The sequence below is a fragment of the Giraffa tippelskirchi genome, chromosome 5, assembly GCF_054371585.1.
Source record: "Giraffa tippelskirchi isolate mGirTip1 chromosome 5, T2T-mGirTip1v1.2.pri, whole genome shotgun sequence".
NCBI lineage: Eukaryota > Metazoa > Chordata > Mammalia > Artiodactyla > Giraffidae > Giraffa > Giraffa tippelskirchi.
The window spans coordinates 104,193,832-104,217,134 of record NC_137279.1 but is presented as its reverse complement, the minus strand read 5'-3'; the positions used below and the strand labels follow the sequence as shown (position 1 = coordinate 104,217,134).

Here is a 23,303-nt window from a genome sequence, read left to right as displayed (position 1 = left end):
TTCTTATTGAAATGTAGATAACAGGAGCTTAACTGCTTTTCTTCATGAGTGTTTAACCCATTTGAAAACTATGAGAACCTCAGAAAATACATCAAAATGTAGTCTTTTCTCCCTCAATTTGTGTAAAATATTTTTAAAAGGAGAACCTAAATTGTTAAATGGTTTTGCCTATAGTAGTCTCACATTTGAAAGATGATTTTCTTGGTTTGCAGTTATTGGCTATTGTCCCATCCCATTCACACAGGACTTGTATGGGATGATGTGGTTTGTTTTCATTTCCTGAAACAGAAGAGAAGGCAATGTAAAGGATGGAAATGGGAAAGAACTCTGCTGTAGAAAAGACCCTTACAAATCTAGGTCAGGGTGTTTATGTCACCAAACAACAGAAGAACCTAATAAACCAAGCAAAAAGACATACCTGAATGACCACACCATAACCCCTTCAAATAAACACCCCGACTGGATTTATCTCAATGCTTCATGTGTGCAAGAGTCCGTGTGTGTGCACGTGTATGTGTGTTTGTGTGGTCATACAGTTTAATAAGTGCAGCTGTGTTTATTCAACTCTATAACATTCCACATATACGAAGAGCACACCTGTGGCTAGAGATCATTCATAGCTTCATTCTTGGAAAGAGGATAAGTAGAAAAATTGTACAACCCATGAAAACAAATTCCCACTAGCTCATATATGCATCCATGCAGGGAAATGCTTCAAGTAAATTTACAGCTGAAATCACTGCTTTGAAATATGAAACTATTGTTTCAACTGAACAACTAGGTATAGTCCATTCTGAAGCACTTCTGAGAATAATCACACACATGATTAAAGGGACTGAAAAGTCACATTTACATGAAGATGTTAAGAAAACTGGAATTATATGACATGGAAAAGAGCAAAGCATGAGTGATAGCTTACTGTTTTGAAATACACAAAAATTATACTACTGAAGACAATATCCCATATTTTCTAACAACAGAAGAGATACATGATGAAATTGGATAGAAAATTTTGCCTGGCAAGAAGGTTTGTCAGATACTCAACTGAATTACAAAAATGAAGACTGAGAACTTATTTCAGTTCAACAGATATTTTTAAACATATGAACAACTATAAAAATACTGAAATTCTCTCCCATAATTTACTGTCTTTTCTCAAAACCTTATTTTCCTATCTTAGCCCTGGAGTGAAACATGGAGACCACAGGACCTCTTGATGGCTGTGAGAATAAGAAGCCAGGCAGAAAAAAGAACTGACAACTCTAAATGTTAGCTAGTAAGTTGAAAAACTGGTGAAAGTATAACATGGCACAACTCAGAAAATTGTTTATTGTCAAGTTAAACATGCATTTATCTAGGGACGCACCACATATTTACCTGTGAGGGCTGAAAACATATTTTTATAAAAAGATTACTGCAAGAATGTTTATAGAATTTTTATTCATAGTGGATAAAAGCTGAAAACAACCTAAATGTCCATCAATAAGTGAATGGATAAACTAATTGTGATATGTTCATATAATCTAGTACTATTTAGCAATGAAAAAGAATGGACTACTGATGCATGCAACTACATGGATGAATCTCAGAAACATTTTTTAAGTGAAGAAAGCCAGACACAAAATAGTATGCACTGTAGAATTCCATTTACATTAACTTCAAGCATATTTAAAATTAAACTACAGTAATGAAAATCAGAGTAGTAGTTGCCTATTATATGGAGTGAAGATTGATGAGTAGGGAACAAAGATAGCTTTTTGTGATAATGGGTTATATACACAGTATACATTTGCCACAACTTACCAAATTTTGCATGTAAAATTTGGGCATTTTGTCTCATGTAAATTTTACCTCAATTTTAAAAAATTTCAATGATCAAAAACCTCCAATGACATTTCATCTCACTTAGAATTAAATTCAACTTCTTTTTCATGACCTCTAATGCCCTCATTTTCTCTCAGAGCTGACTTGTAATCTGTTGGCTCCTTGCACCCTCCTTTCAACCTCAGTCAGTTCAGTTCAGTCGCTCAGTCATGTCCGACTCTTTGGGACCCCATGAATCGCACCATGCCTGGCCTCGCTGTCCATCACCAACTCCCGGAGTTTACTCAAATTCATGTCCATCGAGTCGGTGATGCCATCCAGCCATCTCATCCTCTGTCGTCCCCTTCTCCTCCTGTCCCCAATCCTTCCCAGCATTAGGGTCTTTTCCAATGAGTCAACTCTTCGTATGAGGTGGCCAAAGTATTGGAGTTTCAGCTTCAACATCAGTCCTTCCAATGAACACCCAGGACTCATCTCCTTTAGGACTGATCTTTAGGATGGACTGGTTGGATCTCCTTGCAGTCCAAGGGACTCTCAAGAGTCTTCTCCTACACCACAGTTCAAAACTCTTCGGCGCTCAGATTTCTTTATAGTCCAACTCTCACATCCATACATGACTACTGGAAAAACCATAGCCTTGGCTAGACGGACCTTTGTTAGCAAAGTAATGTCTCTGCTTTTAAATATGCTGTCTAGGTTAGTCATAACTTTCCTTCCAAAGAGTAAGTGTCTTTTAATTTCATGGCTGCAATCACCATCAGCAGTGATTTTGGAGCCCAAAAAAATAAAGTCTGATACTGTTTCCACTGTTTCCCCATCCATTTCCCATGAAGTGATGGGACCAGATGCCGTGATCTTAGTTTTCTGAATGTTGAGCTTTAAGCCAACTTTTTCACTCTCCTCTCTCACTCTCATCAAGAGGCCTTTTAGTTCTTCTTCACTTTCTGCCATAAGGCTGGTGTCATCTGCATATCTGAGGTTATTGATATTTCTCCCAGCAGTCTTGATTCCAGCTTGTGCTTCTTCAAGGCCAGTGTTTCTCATGATGTATTCTGCATATAAGTTAAATAAGCAGGGTGACAATATACAGCCTTGACGTACTCCTTTTCCTATTTGGAACCAGTCTGTTGTTCCATGTCCAGTTCTAACTGTTCCTTCCTGACCTGCATACAGGTTTCTCAGTAGACAGATCAGATGGTCTGGTATTCCCATCTCTTTCAGAATTTTCCACAGTTTATTGTGATCCACACAGTCAAAGAATTTGGCATAGTCAATAAAGCAGAAATAGATGTTTTTCTGAAACTCTCTTGCTTTTTCGATGATCCACGGATGTTGGCAATTTGATCTCTGTTCCTCTGCCTTTTCTAAAACCAGCTTGAACATCTGGAAGTTCACGATTCATGTATTGCTGAAGCCTGGCTTGGAGAATGTTACTAGCATGTGAGATAAGTGCAATTGTGTGGTAATTTGAGCATTCTTTGGCATTGCCTTTCTTTGGGATTGGGGTGAAAACTGACCTTTTCCAGTCCTGTGGCCACTGCTAAGTTTTCCAGATTTGCTGGCATATTGAGTGCAGCACTTTCACAGCATCATCTTTCAGGAGTTGAAATAGCTCAACTGGAATTCCATCACCTCCACTAGCTTTGTTCATAGTGATGCTTTCTAAGGCCCACTTGACTTCACATTCCAGGATGTCTGGCTCTAGGTGAGTGATCACACCATTGTGATTATCTGGGTCATGAAGATCTTTTTTGTACAGTTCTTCTGTGTATTCTTGCCACCTCTTCTTAATATCTTCTGCTTCTGTTAAGTCCATACCATTTCTGTCCTTTATCAAGCCCATCTTTGCATGAAATGTTCCCTTGGTATCTCTAATTTTCTTGAAGAGATCTCTAGTCTTTCCCATTCTGTTGTTTTCCTCTATTTCTTTGCATTGATCTCTGAGGAAGGTGATCAACCTCAAAGGCCTCATTATTCCTTGAACATTTGGGCATGCTTCTACCTCAGATCTTATGCTGCTTTTCCTTCTGCTAGGAACCCTCCTCAGTGGGTGTATAAAACCAGCTCCCTCATTTTATTCAAGTCTTTGCTCACAAGTCACCTCATTAGGTAGTAACCCCAAGCTATATAACACAGGGAGCCCAGCCTGGTACTCTGAGATGACCTAGAGGGAGGGAAGGGAGGCAATATATGCGTAGTTATGTCTGATTTGCATTGTTGTATGGCAGAAACCAACACAACAGTGTAAAGCAATTTTCCTCAAATTAAAAAACAAATTAAAAAAAATCCCTTTTGGAATAGAAGCAGCTGTTTCCAACATGCACACAGCTCATCACTCTATACATCTCCCTTTTCTTCAAACCCAGACATTGTAGTATATGTTTTCATTGTTTTCTTTCCTCCATAGAATGAAGAATCCTGTAGCCAAGACCTTTTATTCACTACTGCATTCCCTCATACCTAGAAAAAATATTCAATAAATATTTTTTGAATCATATGTTAGCTCTGTTAGTTTTTTAAGGAACCTCCATACTGTTCCTCATAGTGACTGCACCAGTTCACATTGCCACCAACAGTGTAGGAGTGTTCTCTTCTCCACATCCTCTCCAGCATCTGTTATTTGTAGACTTTTTAATGATGACCATTCTGTCTAGTGTGAGGTGGTACTTCGTTGTGGTTTTGATATGCATTTCTCTAATAGTTGGTGATGTTAAACATCTTTCCGTGTGTCTGTTGGCCATCTGTGTCATCTTTGGAGAAATGTCTATTTAGATCTTCTGCCCATTTTTTGATTGAGTTGTTTTTTGACACAGAGCTACGTGAGCTGTTTGTATATTTTGGAGATTAATCTCTTGTCTGTTACATCATTTTCAAATATTTTATCCAACTCTCAGGGTTGTCTTTTCATTTTGTTTAAGGTTTACTTACTGTGTCAAAGCTTTGAAGTTTAACTAGGTCCCATTTGCTTATTTTTGTTTTTATTTCCATTGCTCTAGGATACAGACCCTATGTTCTGTTCTATGAGTTTTATGGTGTCATGTCTTACATTCAAGTCTTATGCCACTTTGATCTTATTTTTGTGTACGGTGTGAAGGAATGTTCTAAGTTCATTGAATTGATTTTACATATGGCTATCCAGCTTTCCCAATACCACTTGCTGATGAGACTGCCTTTCTCCACTATGTATTTTTGCTTCATTTGTTGAAAATCCTGAGCATACGTCCAGAAAAGATGAAAGCTCTAATCCCAAAAAAAAAACCCACATGCATGCCAGTGTTCACAATAGCACTACTTACAATAGCCAAGACATGGAAGCAGCCTAAGTGTTCATTCACGGATGAATAGGTAAAGAAGATTTAGTGTGTGTGCATATATATATTGCATATATATATATTGCATATATATATATATATATATATACACACACACATACACACACATACAACAAAATGTTACTTAACCATAAAAAAGAATGAAATAATGCCTTTTGCAAGAACATAGATTAACCTAGAGAATATCATACTTAGCAAAGTAAGTCAGATAGAGAAAAAAGGTATTGTATGTAATTTCTCATATGTGGAAAATAATTTTTAAAAACCGATACAAATGAATTTATTTACAAAACAAACAGGCTCACAGACATAGAAAACAAACTTAGGGTTACCAAAGGGGAATGGAAGGAAAAGAATAAATTAGGAGCTTAGAATTAACAGACATACACCCCTGTATTTAAAATACATAAACAAAGACCTATAGTTACCTATTATATTCAGTATCTTGGAATAAACTATAATGGAAAAGAATTTGAAAAAGAATATATATATATATATACACACACACACACACACATATATATATGTAACTGAATCACTTTGTTATACACCAGAAACTAACACATTGTAAATCAACTATACTTCAATAAAAAATAATAAATATTTGTTGAATAGTTAAGCAAAGGTTAGATAGGTGATAGTGTATAGGAGATGCAAACATCAGTGGGAGAACAAACTAGATGTGTTAGCTATCGATTGTTGCATAACATATTCCTCCAAAACTAATGACTGTAAACAACAACAGTTTTTCTCCCAAGTCTGTAATTTGTGTAGGGCTCAGTAGGAACAACTAGTATCAGTTCAATGCAGGGTCAGCTTTGGTCAACTGAGTGGAAAAGAATGTGGATTTTCAAGATGGCTCACTCATATGCCAGCTGGGAGCTCAGAGAGCTAAAGGCATCAGTTCTTTACATGGGCATGATGACCGGGTTACAAGAGTAAGCATTCCAAGAAATGGGAAGTTGACGTATCACTTCCATGCTGTTATATAATGTAAGTGGTTACTGAGCCCAGATTCAATGAAAGAAAATACAAGCTATGCCTCTTGCTGGGATGAGAGCTGAAGAATTTTATGGTCATTTTTTTTTTTAACCACCACCACACAAGGTGATCTTTCAGGTATGTTCTACTACCTTGGGATTTATAATTCTGTGATTTGTTTTGTTGTAGAATTTTTCAAAATGCACATGTAATGTTACTTGATATTAAGCTAAAACTATGATATAATAATTTAGTGGCTAATTATATTACTATTAAAGTTCTGATTATGTCCTAGATAGAATGTGTTACAGTGTTTTATATAGAAGAAGCACGGGAATTCCAAAAATACATCCACTTCTGCTTCATTGACTACACTGAATCCTTTGACTGTGTGGATCACAACAAACTGTGGAAAATTCTTGATATGGAATACCAGACTATGTTACTTACCTCCTGAGAAATCTGTATGCAGGACAAGAAGCAACAGTTACCACTGAACGCAGAACAACAGATTGTTTCAAAATTGGGAAAGGAGTACGTCAAGGCTGTATAATGTCACCCTGCTTATTTAACTTATACACAGAGTACATCATACAAAATGGTGGGCTGAATGACTCACAAGCTGGAATCAAGATTGCTGAGAGAAATATCAATAACCTCAGATACGCAGATGACACCACCCATATGGCTTTCACCAGAAAGTGAAGAAGAACTAAAGAGCCTCTTGACGAAAGTGAAAAAGATGAATAAAAAAGCTGGGTTAAAACTCAACATTCAAAAAACAAAGATCATGGCATCCGGTCCTATCACTACATGGCAAATAGATGGAGATAAAGTGGAAACTGTTAGATTTCATATTCTTGCGATCTAAAATCAATATGGACAGTGACTGCAGCCACAAAATTAAAAGTCACTTGCTCCTTGGAAGGAAAGCTATGACAAACCTAGACAGTGTGTTAAAAAGCAGAGACATCACTTTGCTGACAAAGCTCTGTATAGTCAAAGTTACGCTTTTTCCAGTAGTCACGTATGGATGTGAGAGTTGGACCATAAAGGCTGAGTGCCAAAATTGATGCTTTCAAACTGTAGTGTTGGAGAAGACTCTTGAGAATCCCTTGGACTGCAAGGAGATCAAGCCAATCCTGAAGGAAATCAATCCTGAATATTCATTGGAAGGACTGATGCTGAAGCTGAAACTCCAATGCTTTGGCCACCTGATGCAAAGAGCCAACTCATTGGGAAAGACCCTGATACTGCGAAAGATTGAGGACAAGAAGAGAAGGATGTGTCAGAGGATGAAATGTTAGATGGCATCACTGACTCAATAAACATGAGTTTGAGCAAACTTTGGGAGACAGTGAAGGGGAGGGAGGACTGGTGTGTTACAGTTCATGCATCAGACACAACTTAGCAACTGAACAACAACAACAATACTATAACTCATTTTTAAATTTAGCAAACATTTATGTAGCATTTACTGTATACCTCCCCTGGAAAAGGGAATGGCTACCCACTCCCAGTATCCTTGCCTGGAGAATCCCATGGACTGAGGAGCCTGGCAGGCTACAGTCCATGGGGTTGCAAAAAGTCAGACAACTGATTGACTTCACTCTACTATGTACCAGGCATTATTCTTGCGCTTTGAGGGTAAAACTTAATTTAATCCATGTAACAACCCCATAAATTAAGTGTTATTACTACCCCCCTGCTACAGATTGAGAAGCCCAGGCAAGAAGAGATTAAATACTTCTCACAAAGTCACACAGCCACTGAGGATGTAGCCAGAATTTGAACCTACAAACTGATCACAGAGCCCTTAACCACAGTGTCATGCTGTCTTTCTCTTAATCTACCCAGGAATCCTATATAATGTGAGTATTATTGTTATCTCCATTTGACAAGAAAATTAATTAAACCTTAGAGCAGTTGTCATCTTCCCAAGGTCTGTCTACCTACATGCTCCCAGTATTGCTCCATTATTTTATACTTTGCTTCTTTCCTCACAGCAGTGCTGCAAGATAGATGTGTCAAAGCCAAGAATCAGATGTTACATAGCTTGCAAGGTCACATAGGTAGCAAATATTAGAGCTGGGCATTCAAACTCAAGTGTATGTGGCTGCAAAATCAACCTTCCTTATTTTGCACTGCCCCCATCTTCAGAAGCAGAGCAAGAAGGGAGGAAAGGAATAGTTGACACTAAGGGAAGAGTATCAGCTTCCACACTGGGACTCCTGGTTAACCTCTGAGAGGGCTTGCAACAGAGATGGCTAGAGGTGACAAGAGATCCACAGATGATTATGAAAGTTTTCTGGATCTATTGTTAGATTGTAAATGCTGCTGCTGCTGCTGCTAAGTCGCTTCAGTTGTGTCGGACTCTGTACGACCCTATAGACAGCAGCCCATCAGGCTCCCCCGTCCCTGGGATTTTCCAGGCAAGAACACTGGAGTGGGTTGCCATTTCCTTCTCCAATGCAGGAAAGTGAAAAGTGAAAATGAAGTTGCTAAGTTGTGTCCAACTCTTAGTGACCTCTTGGACTGCAGCCTACCAGGCTCCTCTATCCATGGGATTTTCCAGGCAAGAGTACTGGAGTGGGTTCACTGCCTTCTCCAAGATCGTAAATGCTAGCTTCATATTTTTCTCTCTCCCTTGGAGAAATAGATTTACTTCCCTTTCTCTGCTCTAGGACAGACCTGTTTTTCATTGCAGCCATCATCTTCAACCCCACTGATAGAGGAGGAAGGTGAAGTGATGAAAGTCAACATCTACCCAGGGACCTCTTGTGGTTTAGTCAATTAATTGTTGGTCCTTCGGGGAGAGGGGAGTGGATGAAGAGTGAGGAGCAAAGGAAGAGACGAGAAAAAAAGAAATCAACTAATCTCCCAAACCTGTCAGGATTCCGCTCAGCTTTTCCTATGAAGATGTCCCGTGTGGCTCATTGAGAGCCATTTACCAAAACATTTTCAGATTTCTTTGATTTTAACATCTGCTTTCCTCTTTCTTCCCTGCACAGTCTTATGCTTCCTGGATACATGGCAGTCAGCCTTTGATCTTGGTGCCTCTGGTTAACTGCATGCTGTAAGTTATCCCTCCTCAAGCTAATTCTGGGCAATGATGAAATCTACATCCCTTCCTTCTTCACCCTCTTTATCACAAGCCTCCCATCCAGTATGACAGGAGTTGGACCAACTCTCCCATGGGGACTCACAGAACTCACCAATTCTTTATAAATAACAGGGACTTCAGGCTGTACACAGTCTTGGAGTTACTATGTTAATCCTATAAATCAGTCATCCTATAAAGTCATAGTGGCCCCAAAGAAATTAGATCATCAGCAAATAAGAGGTTTAGTACAATTTTTAAGCATAATTAGGTTAGGTACAGCATTTCTCTGGGTTATTTGCATCATCACCATTACCATCATTACTTGATTTCTGTCAGCTTCAGATTTGCTGTGATACTGATCTAAGTGTGAGAAAGGCTGGAAAATACATTAAGGACAAGCTAATATGAGGAAAGCTAAATTGATAGTGATAAGGTTAAATTGTAGAAGCTTTTAGGAGAACACAGTTGTAGCAGAAATGAAACCAATATTGTAAATCAATTATACTTCAATTAAAAATAAATAATTTTTTAAAATGTAATTGTAATAAGGCTCACAAAATTATTTGTTATCTATGTTTCTAAAAATCTTTGCATAATGAAGAGATAAAGATACTTTATAATAAACTTTTAAATGTAAACATTTCTTCAAAAGATTTTCTAGGATAATGTAAATGTTTCCACATGACGTATCCATCACATAACGTTTGTATTCAAATTGTACTTTAATGATAGCAAGGAAATGGTACACCTTCAACCATTCCCTAGGCAAATAATCACAAATTCTGAATAATGGAAATTTTATTGTACTACTTTTATATCCTCTGGGGAAAATCTAGATAATATGTAAAACGTTTCTTCTGGTGAACAAGAATTCCTTCCTAAATTTTAAAATTATCCATTATGATAAGTTTCCCAGAGGAAATCATGTCCTGTTACTATTAATTCTTGATATCCAAGTGAATTTTTCATCTTGTGATGTTTCCCAAGGCCAACATACACTTCCAATTACGTTTTAGTCACAGATTCTGTCTGTTCCACAGCATGTTTCCGGTAGTAATTCTCCATCTCCTGGCTGGTACAGAAGCTTATGGTAACATGCAATATAGTATCAGACTGAACTAAACAACAAGTTCTAAAGCATTTTAGTTTTTAATTATGGCATTTAGAGTTTACCTCTATCATGCCCCTTGTTATATAATTAAGAACAAACTTTTAACTTATCATGTTAGCAGAGGACAATAGGAAAGTGAAATACATTGTTACTAGTTATATGATTTGCTAGTAATCAAAAGTGAAACAGTCTTGTATTGAAAAAAAACATAATAATGTGTTTTTGGCTGAAATTCTCAAAACATAAAAAGACCATGGAATCAAGTAGGTTAGTTAGGTATTTTAGATCAATGGTTTTTAAACTGTTCGGTGGCCACTAAATTCAGCTATGTTCCAAGAACTGAACAGTATCTAGGAAGGAGAGGGAAACTGAATCAGGAAAAATGGGGGAAGGCATTCAGAGGCAGAGGTTCTTAGTTGGATTTTGGAAGAAGGTGGAGAAACAGGTGGAGAAACAGGAGGGAAGGGAAAGGAGACGGAGATAGATGTCTGTCTTAGCCGCGATCCGCACTTGTTCAGAGCAGACTTCCACCCCCGGCAGATGTTTCCAGACCATCTTTGAAGCAAAGGGCTACCCTTGCAGAACCCGGGGTGGCCTGTCCCAGGCAAGGGTTCAGTTTTTCTGACTCCATCACATGCTGCTGATGGCGAAGGGCAAAGGCCCTGGAATGCCTATCTTTGAGCCTTATCCCTCTTCATGACTCCTCAGGGAGAACTGTCAGTGGGGCGTTCCGGGCCATAAAAAAATGATCCTCTTCCTGGGGACTAGATTATTTCACCTGGAAAACCCAAGCATTCTCTATAAGCATTTGTCAATGGGATAGGAGCTATTGCTCTCCAGAGCGGGGATGGGTCTGCCCCCTTCATTGCCTGGCCCCCGGAGCTTTGAGATTCAGCTGCTGGGCATTATTGCAGTCTCTGACTTTCCCTACTGCCCATATCCCCAGCAGTGCCTGGTCTCTTAGAGCTCCAGCCTGTGCACACAATTCTAAGAGAGTAGCTCTCTGAGACAAATATTTCTCAACCTTTCCCACCTACTTCCAATGAACCAATAAACCTAACAGCTGGTGTTTACATAGCACTTACCTTCCCAGGGAGCTCAGAGCAATTTCCAGTAACAGACTCTAATCCTCCCCCAAGGTCTGGGTGGTAATAGGTATTAATACTATTCTCCTGAATACATAAGAGAAAGATTGAGCCAAGGAACTTGTGATCTGCTGAATATTGCCTGGTCCTTAGTTCATTTATTCAGCTTTCTTTTTTTCCAATTATGTCCTTGTCACTGTATTGTAAGGCATTTTCACATTAACTCTTTTCCCAAATTTTCTCAATGATAGCATCACCTGAGGCTCTTGTTAAACAAATAACACCCCGACCCCATTCTCATTCAGTGGGTCTGCAAAGGGACCCAGGCATTTGTTTGTCTGAATGATTTTTTTCCCTCTTTTTGTGAAGTAGAACATTCTCTATGATTAAGGAAGTTTGGTGAACATTATTTCATTAAATTTTCACAGTAACCATGTGTGATATTATTATTTACCTTCACTGAAAAAGAAACATAATCAGCATATCAGTATAGAAAGCAATGACATTAAATTTCAGTTAATTCAATTCTACTCCCACAGACAAGAGGTGACAGTTGATTAGTTTCTTATATTTCCTGGATTTTCCCAATCACACTTTCTCATTTAAATAATTAAAAACAGAGCTACTCATCTGGAGTTTGTGCTGTTACATAATTCCTGCCTAGACCTGTGTCATGAATTAGTGCCGTGTGAAATCCTTATTAAAGACTATTCAAAATAGACCCATTTTACTTTTCCAAAAACGTGATATTTCATCTACAAGTCTAAGCTCATCTTCTGAGCTCCCCCTTGGATTTTTGCCCCATCCTCATTCCATTGTTGCCATTACTAGTTTCTCCTCCTGCTCTTTTCCCTTTCTTCCTTCCTCTCTCCCTCATTCCCTTGTTTGTTCTGACTATTCTTTCTCTTGATGAGACACTTCCAAGTCCCTTTTCTCTGTCACAACTGTTCTGTTACCACTGACAGGACTGTACAACTCCCATCTGCAATTCCTGAGGCCTTGGGCAGAGTTTCTGTCACCTTCATCCATAAGAGGATTCATAACTTGTACACAGTCCTGGAGATCCCGGAAACTCAGGAGCTCTTTTCCTCTGTGGTTTCCAGGACTCTTCTCACCTGCGAACGCCAGGCTAGGGAGTAGCCCTAGTTCAAGCATGGCACTCACATCTGAATGTAATGTGTTATGATGAATTCAACTGTTCTTATGTACTCTAGAATAATTTAATATCTGGTATTACATCAATCCAGTGATTCTGTGATAAACTGGTTCTCTGGGAGAAGAGAAGAGAGAAAAAGAAGAGATAAGAGAAGGGAAGAGATGAGGGAAAAAAGAAGGGAGAAGGGAAAGGGAAGGGGAATGAAACAAGAGGAAGAGGAAGGAAAGAGAGAATAAGCCCTGATTTGTAGCATTTGTCGATTTCAGTAGTATAAATACTGTCATGATGGCCAATTTCAAGTTACCAAAGATTTAACAACCAACTTAAAAAATGCCTGTATATTTAATAATCAGTTGTCTGGTGTGAACTAACTCTAGCGTACCTCTGTAAGACTGACCCCAGAAAAATTCAATCATTTTCCTCCAGATCTTCTCATTTGCTTTCCACTGGATATCCTATATACTAGTATACAAAGATTACTCACTTCTCTCCAAACATACTCTGTGCTGTCCCCCCTCTATGCCTTTTCATCTTGCTGGTCTATTTGCCAGGAACCCCCTTTCCCTTCATTTCTTCGAGGCTTATTTCAAATACTTCCTGTTCCCTGAATTATCACAGCACTTGATCTGTCACTCTCTTATGATGCTTAAAACTTTATCTTGTACTGGAGCTGTTTTTTTTTTTTTTTAAATCTGTGTCCTGTACAGTGATTGGATAAAAGGCTCTCTACGTTGTTCCTGTATTTTCACAATACTGAGAGCAATGCCTGGTGCATAGTAGGCACTTAAAGCCACATTAACAACCATCTATTTCATGCTTCTAGTGTAGCAGGCATGGCTCTGTCCCTGAGGAGCAAACACTTTTGTGTCTGAAGAACTGGAGAATTTAAATTGGGATTCTACTGGGAAACTTCAGAGTCAGATGGTCCATATAGGTCTATTACTAACACAGTGTATCTAGAACAAGTCGATGACTTCACTAAGTATACAGCTTCCACCCAGGGCCACTGGAATAGCAACATTTTCCTATAAACAACCAAAAACCTAGTATTTCAGGCTTTTGAGTCCATAAAATCTCTACCAAAACTTCTCAACTCTGTTATTATAGTGAAACAGCAGTCATAGACTATACATAAACAAAATGAACATGGCTACACAGCATTCAAACTTTATTTATAAACACAATAGTGAGCTATATTTGGCCCACAGGTCCTATCGGCTAACCCCTGTTCTAGATACTTGAAGCTCTGATGTCCAAACTGTCATGTGAATTCTTTTGCTCATTTTCCTTTTGGTGTCAGTGTTCCTCTTTACTAGCTTCTAACTTAGCCCATTGTGATTTCTTACTAATAATTCTTGCTTAGGTGTAGGCTTTATTAGAGATAATCATCACTATAAATGTAATTTAGCTCATTCAGGCATTGTGCAGCTAATTTGAAAAACAGTGTAAAGAGATGTTACAATAATTCTGCAATAGTAACACAACTTATAGATAATATGTAAATGAAGTAAAATGTCCTTGCAATAAAAAATGATACAGAATATTGGTGAGATTCAACTATGAGTATTGTCATGATAATACCTACTGAAACCTACAGATAATATATTTAGGTTCCATTAAAGACTGTTCTTTCTGGAGAAGGAAATACCAACCCACTCCAATATTCTTGCCTGGGAAATCCCACGGACAGAGAAGCCTGGCAGGCTATAGTCCATTGGGTAACTAACGAGTCAGACATGACTTAGCACCTAAATAACAACAATAAGGAACTATATCTCTTGTAAACTACTTGAGTTACTTTTCCTATGGTGATAGCATCTTTAATACCAACTCAGAGCCAAGACTAATTGTTCTGTGATACCAGTAGATCATTTCTGGCATATGACTCTCCAACACCCCCAAGGGACTGTTTCATATAAGGTGTGTGCATGGATCAAATCCTTTCCAAGAAAGTGAATAATAATTGGTGAAACAGATTCCTAAGGGTAATGGTTCTACTCAGAGAAGCTGAAAAACCTGTGACAGTCATCAAAATGAGTTTCTTACTTTGGCTGCCATAGTAAATAATGCAGTTCTTGCCCAGGGTACACAACTGACCTTTTAAAATTCCTTTGGCCAAGTAATTATGGAAAATAATAGTATAGCCTTAGACTTTATTTTGGCAAACTAGGGGAAATCTGCACCATTTCTAATACTTCCTATTGTACTTGGACTAACAATATGGGTTAAGCTAAAAGGCAACCCAGATATCTAAGACTCAGGGAGCAAAAGCCCAAGCAGTAGGATTGTTTTGTTGGTCAAACTGAAGTCTTGAATTATTATTCAAGAGCACCTATTAGTTCCTTCTTATAATATATTAGTTATATTTGTTTGTCACACAATTGTTCAGTTTATATTTTCCAGAATCTTAAGTATTTCTGTGCAGCCACTGTTCCAACGGTGACTGCCCAAATAACAAAAAGACAAGGAGGCTAAAACCTGCTGATAAACAGTCAACTGAACTTCATATATATGCAAACAAGACCTCATCTTTAAGGAGAATCAACAACCATAGTGAAAATATGAGTAATTCTTGATGTATTTCTTGAAGCTTGACTAGGAGAGGACCTGAAGGATGATTGTAAAAAATTTAACCTTTTCTTAATACTTTTTGATTACCCTGGTGGCACAGTGGTAAAGAATCTGCCTACAATGCAGGAGATGCAGCAGAAGCTGCGAGTTTGATTCTGGATTGGGAAGATGCCCTAGAGAAGGAAGTGGCAACCCACTCCAGTATTCTTGCCTGCAAAATCCAATGGACAGAGGAGCATGACGGGCTACAATCCATGCATTGCCAAAGAGTCAGACACGACTGAGTGACTAAGCAACAACAACTCCTCCTAAAAGACCAATTTGTTTATAGCAAGGATGAAAAGGAGTCACCAAAATAAATTGATTAAGCATAATAACCTACTTAATCAATTAATAAAGATTCTATAGCTATGGAACCATCAGAACTGGTTTTAAACACTTAAATCAAAGGCAGCTTGTTTTGGTGAATACACTTCTGTAAGCCAACCAATTAATAAAAACCCTTTTCTTGGGTTCCCACTGTTGGTGGGAATGTAAGTTGATACGGTCACTGTGAAAGACGATATGCAAATTCCTTTTTAAAAACTAGAAATAAAACTACCATACAAACCTGCAATACCACTTCTAGGCATATACCCTGAAGAAACCAAAGTTGAAAAAGGCACAGGTACCCCAGTGTTCATTGCAGCATTATTTACAATAGCTAAAACATGGAAGCAAACCAGATGTCCATCAACAGATGAATACATAAAGAAGCTGTGGTACATATATACAATGGAATTCTACTCAGTCATAGAAAGGAATACATTTGAGTCAGCTCTATTGAGGTAGATGAACCTAGAGCCTATTATACAGAGTGGAGTAAGGCAGAAAGAGAAAAACAAATATATATTAACACATATATATGGAATCTAGAAAGATAGTACTGATGAATGTATTCACGGGGCAGCAGTGGAGATGCAGACATAGAAAACAGACTTATGGACACAGGCAGCGGGGAGGAAGGAGAGGGTGAGACGAAAGGAGAGAGTAGCAAGGATGCATATACACTGCCATATGTAAAATAAATAACCAATGGAAATTTGCTCTATGACTCAGGGAACTCAAACTGGGGCTCCATAACAACCTAGAGGGGGTGGGAAAGGGTAGGAGGTGGGAGGGAGGTTCTAGAGGGAGGAAACATATGTATACCTATGGCTAATTCATGTTGATGTATGGTAGAAACCAAATCAATACTGTAAAGCAATTATCCTTCAATTAAAAATAAATTTTAAAAAATCCTTTGCGCACAACAAAGGAAACTATAAGCAAGGTGAAAAGACAGCCTTCAGAATGGGAGAAAATAATAGCAAATGAAGCAACAGACAAACAATTAATCTCAAAAATATACAAGCAACTTCTGCAGCTGAATTCCAGAAAAATAAACGACCCAATCAAAAAATGGGCCAAAGAACTAAACAGACATTTCTCCAAAGAAGACATACAGATGGCTAACAAACACATGAAAAGATGCTCAACATCACTCATTATTAGAGAAATGCAAATCAAAACCACAATGAGGTATCATTTCACACCAGTCAGAATGGCTGCTATCCAAAAGACTACAAGCAATAAATGCTGGAGAGGGTGTGGAGAAAAGGGAACCCTCTTACACTGTTGGTGGGAATGCAAACTAGTACAGCCACTATGGAGAAGAGTGTGGAGATTCCTTAAAAAACTGGGAATAGAACTGCCATATGACCCAGCAATCCCACTGCTGGGCATATACACCGAGGAAACCAGAATTGAAAGAGACGCGTGTACCCCAATGTTCATGGCAGCACTGTTTACAATAGCCAGGACATTGAAGCAACCTAGATGTCCATCAGCAGACGAATGGATAAGGAAGCCATGGTACATATACACAATGGAATATTACTCAGCCATTAAAAAAAATACATTTGAATCGGTTCTACTGAGATGGATGAAACTGGAGCCCATTATACAGAGTGAAGTAAGCCAGAAAGAAAAACAACAATACAGTATACTAATGCATATATATGGAATTTGAAAGATGGTAACGATAACCCTATATGCGAGACAGAATAAGAGACACAGATGCATAGAACAATTTTATGGACTCTGAGGGAGAAGGTGAGGGTGGGACGTTCTGGGAGAATAGCATTGAAACATGTATATTATCATATGTGAAACAGAACACCATTCCATGTTCGATGCATGAGACAAGGGCTCAGGGCCGGGGCAATGGGATGACCCAGAGGGATGGGATGGGGAGGGAGGTGGGTGGGGGGTCCAGGAAGGGGAACACATGTAAACCCATGGCTGATTCATGTCAATGTATGGCAAAAACTATTACAATATTGTAAAGTAATTAGCCCCCAACTAAAATAAATAAATTTATTAAAATAAATAAATAAATAAATAAAAAATCCTTTGCTTCTGAAGGTCAATCAGAAATGGGCTCATTCTAGTGACTTGCTTCTTAATGCCATACAATCAACAAGTCTCCCACAAATAACTACACTTCTACAGTTGACACCAACTTATTTATAGCTGTGTACTTCTGCCACCATTCTCTGAAGGAAGGGAAGAAGAAAAGGTCTGAGGACTGGGATTGCTTTCTTGGTCAAATCTTAGAGACCACTTCCATGCACACCACTATCACCTTTGTGACTTCTTTGTCTCTTCAAATCAGTGTCAAAGTCCTTTCTAACCTTACTATACCAAGATTAAAATGTACTTTAAGGGGAAAGTTCCTCACACATTTAGTCTACATTTTCACTGTCCTAAGACTGACATTGGGCCCCCTTAACACTGAAAAATTGCATTTCATTTGATCTGGGTTATCTGGACAATGCTTCCATCCCATGTGTATTTCCTGTGTGTGTTAGTCACTCAGGTGTGTTTGACTCTTTGCAACCCCATGGACTATAGCCCACCAGGCCCCTCTGTCCATGGAATTTTCCAGGTAGGAATATTGGAATGAGTTGCCATCTCCTTCTCCAGTGTCCATGGGGTTGTGAAGAGTCGGACATGACTTGGTGACTGAACAACAAAACTGGGACTACTACAGAATGTACCAGAGACTGTTGTTCAGTCACCAAGTCATGTCTGACTCTTCACAACCCCATGGACCACAGCATGCCAGGCTTCCCTGTCCCTCATCATCTCCTGGAGTTTCCCCAAGTCATGTCCATTGAATCAGTGATGCAATCCAACCATCTCATCCTCTGTCGCCCTCTTCTCCTCCTGCCTTCAATCTTTTCCAGCATCAATGTCTTTACTATTGAGTCAGTTCTTCACATCAGGTGGCCAAAGTATTAGAACTTTAGCTTCAGCATCAGTCCTTCCAATGAATATTCAGGGTTTATTTCCTTTAACATTGACTGGTTTGATTTCCTTGCAGTCCAGAAGACTCTCAAGAGTCTTCTCCAGCACCACATTTTGAAAGCACCACAGCGTCAAAGATTTTGAACTTTTGATGCTTTCATACCATGCTGCTTAAATGACAGAAATTTATTTTCTCGTAGTTCTGGAGTCCAGAAGTCTGAGGTCAAGGTATTAGCAGGGTTGGTGTCTTCTGAGTCTACTCTCCTTGATTTACAGACTGCTGTCTTCTCCCTGTTTCTTTACAATGTCTTCCCTCTCTCTCTGTATCTCTTTTCATAAGGATACCAGTCATATTGGATTCGGACCAACCCTAATGATCCCATTTCAACTTAATCACCCCTTTAAAAACTATCTGCAAATAGTCACATTCTGAGGTATTGGGGTTAGAACTTCTACATATGAATTGCGGGGAAAAGAGAAAAAACTGAGCCCATAACAACCCCCTACATCCTGGGCCAGCACCTACTGTGTTGCTGATGGTCAGAAAGTGGATAAAACCTTTACTGGTCAGGTAAATTTGAGGAAAGCAGAAGGAGTAATAAATAAAAGTGACCTGGGAGAGATATTCAAGTGAAGGCTGAGTTTAAATCCCCCTTTCTGGGGTGAATAAAGCTGCACTTTGGTCTGAGTATGGCTGGAATTGTGAACTGGGAAGGGAGGTCTGACCTTGGCTCTCCTGTGGACTTGCTGTGTGGCCTTGGGCAGTTTCAGGCTCCACATCTTAATTTCCTCTTTGGAAAATGGGGGCAGGATATCATCTTTTTCTCCCAGGGGCTGTGACAGTGAATTAACGAAAAGGCAGAATCTTTGGCATTCCTTTAGTGAGAGAAGTTTAGCTCAAAGAAGGTTTGACCCACACAAGCCAGGTAGCTTAAACATTCTTCCATCATTACATGTGCAAGCAACAAATTTTCAGACTTGATTTCAAGCCTGCAAGCAAATATTTTTGGGGAATTTAGAATTACCCACTGGGATGTTTTTGCACTGTAGTTCACGGAGAGATTTTACTTTAAAAGCTTTTCACGTTGGCCTTTGCTTAGCTCTGAACACAGTATTATATTTAGACCTGCTGTTTTATTTTCTTGCTTATAGTTGAGGGCCTAAGGAGTCTGAACAAATTCTCTCTGTCTTCCCTGGGGTTGAAAAAGTCTGAAAACAAAATAAAGTCTCTGCTTGCAGGCTTTTCTTGGGCTGGTTTTAAAGAAAAAGAAAAAATCTGGGGAGATGAAGCAAGAGGAGAATTAGACCCTAAATTATTTGGTAAACACAGGCACTGTAAACTGTATAATTACCCCAGCCTTTCAGTTTCTTTGGCTGTGAGGACAGTCAGCCCTAAGAATATTTCATCTTGTGTATTTCTGTGATGACTTGGCAAATTGTTCTGATGGCCTTATGTTCCATGAGATCCTTTTGTGACTGATAGTCCTCTGAGATGCACCACTCAGGGCCTGGGCAGGAGAACACAGTTGACTTCCTTCATGCTTTACCTGAGGGTATCATCCTATCCCCACTTGAGAGCTTAAATCCAAAATACAGAATGCCTTTTGGAGATCCCACTGCATTCTTAAATGATACATTCACCTCTCTCTTCCCTGTACTATTTCTTTCTCTCTAATCCTTCCTGAGCTTCTCATTTTCTACTCTCTTCTCTTCTTTCTTTTAGGTCATCAGGCTTAAAACTCCAGACTTACTCTCTCAGTATATCATTTGCTTATCGGAAAGAATGTTGTGCATAGACAATTAAAAGACCTGAGTTCCAAATCTCACTCTACCTTATACCAACAGCATCACTTCAGGCAAGACACTTTATTTCTTTAGGCTGTAACTCCCACATCTGTAAAATGGGGATAACAATAATGCCTGACAGTTTTATTGTGAGCAGCTCATAAAATAATACACATGAAAATATCTGGGAAAAGGCACTCAATTCATTTGTCTCATTAACCAGGCCTCTGAAACTCGAAAAGCCTCAGAATCCTTAACTGTAAAATGAAAATAATTATAGCTACTCTTCCCTCATCATGATTCATCATGGGGATTATGAGAGAAGATGTATATGAAAGAACTTTGTAAACTGAAAATTACTGGAACAGTGTGAAGTATCACTTTCCTACTGCTTCTTCACAGGGTAGAGGATGACAGCTCAGGATCAGCCTGTGGGGTGATGTTGATGGATGGAGTCAGAGTCAGTATTGCCCGCTGGTTCTGATTCTTTTCTCTTTCTCTCTCTCTCAGGATGGGATGCTATGTTGAAAGACTCTCCTTTTCTGTCTGACATGATTTCTTTCTGCACTGCAAGCTGTTCTCCAAAATGAATAATGACAGTGCCATGTCTTCGATGAGGCAGAACACCAACACTAAATTGTGTCATCACCCCTCTCATACCGTAAAGTAGCATGCGGTGGGCCCAGGATCCCAGTCAGGGAATGGCCACCCTGGTGAGTTGGACTGATACAGCCTGTTGAATCCATTGCTCGGATCCCTTGGCAGTCATTTAATATTATTACTTTCCCTCCTTTTCTTGGATTTGTGCTTCCTCCTGTCTCCATTTGAAGCATGAGTGAATTGGGAGAAGGCTGGGAAGGTGAATAGGCTCAAAACAAGAGCAAAAGATAATAATGATAACAACTCACAATGCTTTACAGTTATAATGTCCTTTAAAATAGATCATTACATGTAGTTCTTATTCACTGCATAAATCAAAGCAAATTATTTCACTTCCATACCTCAGTTCTTCATCCATAAAATGGTTGTAATACCTACTTCATAGGGTTGTGAGGACCAAACAGTAAAGTATGTAAACAGTCCAGAAGTGTGTGTAGAAGTCAATCCCTCATTTATTTAATAATATTTATGGAATGTCCACTATGTCTAAGATACTAGGCTAGGAACTGGAGAAAGACTAATAAATAGGACACTTAAGTCTCTGACCTCATGTGCTTATACACTAATAGCATATAGTAAGTGTACACACATGCCCACACACAAAAATATAGCTGATATTATTAACAGAGAAGTGAGAATTGAGAGGAACAAATAATTTAAAGAGAGGGTATGAAGATAGAATTGATTTGGGTTAGGAGATCAAATAGTTTTGAGGGTAGAGTAGGGGAAGGACAGAAACAAGGATTATTCTTAAGGCCCTGCATGGATCAAAGGAAAGTGGTTTTATACACAGAGGTAGGGACTATGGAAGGAAAAGCAATATAGGCATGTAGTAGGCAGCCTCTGAAATGGCTCTCAGATCTCACCTCCTGATATTCACCCTCCCTCCAGGGTAAGGGAGAGAGGGCCAGGTCTTTCAGTGACACAAATGATAGGATGTCCCTTTCAAGATTAGGATACAGAAAATGTTGTAACTCCACTCTTACTTCCTTACCTTTCCTTCTGAATTTGTGCTTGTTCTCGCTCTTGTCCCACCCCAATTCAAAGCCCTCATGTTGAGTAAAGCTGTAAACATGTTGTGACTAATCCATTGGAGAGGCCCACATGGCAAGACACCAGTATTTCTGAACAACAACAACCAGTGAGGACCTAAAGCTCTCAACTCAGACTGGTGAGCTCTTAGCTCAGACTAGTGAGCTTCAAAGTAGATCTGAGGTCTACCATGGTGATGAGCTTGCAAGGGGATCCTGGCTGACACCTTGATTTCAATCTAGTGAAAGAACCAGCATCACCCAGTTAAATTTTGCCCATATTCCTGACTCACAGAAACTCTGAGATAAGAAAGGTTTGTTGTCTTAAGCCACTACATCTTGAGGTAATTTATTTGAAAATATTATGCAACAAATAACTAATACAAAGTATGAAGATGATGAGTTCATTTTGGAGATTTTGGCCCATAATAACCATCTAAAGAGTTATCTAATAGTCAGTGCAATATGTGGGTCTGCAATTCATTTCCTCAAGAGGAGCATGAGAGCAGAAGCTAGACTTCAGTGAACTGAGGAATGATGAGAAGTAGAAAAGTAAAAGACAGATTCTTCTTTCAAATAGTGTGACTTTCAAGGAAGAGAAGAAATACTATGCTGGTTTCTTCTCAAGAGATGAAAGTAAGGAATTCAAGAAAAGCTTCTTGTTTGTTTTTTAACTGCACATATAAGTAGAAGCAATTTTATTCAGTTGGAGAGTCAGTCAGTCAGTTCAGTTGCTCAGTCATGTCCGACTCTTTGCGACCCCATGAATTGCAGCACTCCAGGCCGCCCTGTCCATTACCAACTCCCTGAGTCCACCCAAACCCATGTCCATCGAGTCGGTGATGCCATCCAGCCATCTCATCCTCTGTCGTCCCCTTCCTTCCTGCCCCCAATCCTTCCCAGCATTAGGGTCTTTTCCAAAGAGTCAACTCTTCGCATGAGGTGGCCCAAGTATTGGAGTTTCAGCTTCAACATCAGTCCTTCCAATGAACACCCAGGACTCATCTCATTTAGGATGGACTGGATGGATCTCCTTGCAGTCCAAGGGACTCTCAAGAGTCTTCTCCAACACCACAGTTCAAAATCATCAATTCTTCGGCGCTCAGCTTTCTTTACCGTCCAACTCTTATATCCATACACGACTACTGGAAAAACCATAGCCTTGACTAGACGGACCTTTGTTGGCAAAGTAATGTCTCTGCTTTTAAATATGCTGTCTAGGTTGGTCATAACTTTCCTTCCAAGGAGTAAGCGTCTTTTAATTTCATGGCTGCAATCACCATCATCAGTGATTTTGGAGCCCAAAAAAATAAAGTCTGAAACTGTTTCCACTG

The 23,303-nt window shown here is 39.1% G+C and overlaps 1 long non-coding RNA gene across 14 annotated transcripts in view; it reads left to right on the top strand.

The window, feature by feature from the left end:
* LOC145507104 (uncharacterized) overlaps positions 1 to 23,303 on the top strand; it is a 228,230-nt gene that overhangs the window by 177,942 nt on the left and 26,985 nt on the right. For 7 of the 14 annotated variants that reach the window (XR_014054575.1, XR_014054572.1, XR_014054573.1 and 4 more), the window contains 4 exons: positions 1,181 to 1,276; positions 7,852 to 8,008; positions 9,149 to 9,213; positions 20,789 to 21,360. This is a non-coding gene — a long non-coding RNA (uncharacterized LOC145507104). Of the gene's footprint in view, positions 1 to 1,180; positions 4,112 to 7,851; positions 8,009 to 9,148; positions 9,214 to 20,788; positions 21,361 to 23,303 lie in introns of those variants that run through there. The other 7 variants (XR_014054579.1, XR_014054581.1, XR_014054576.1 and 4 more) reach the window with 5 other exon arrangements.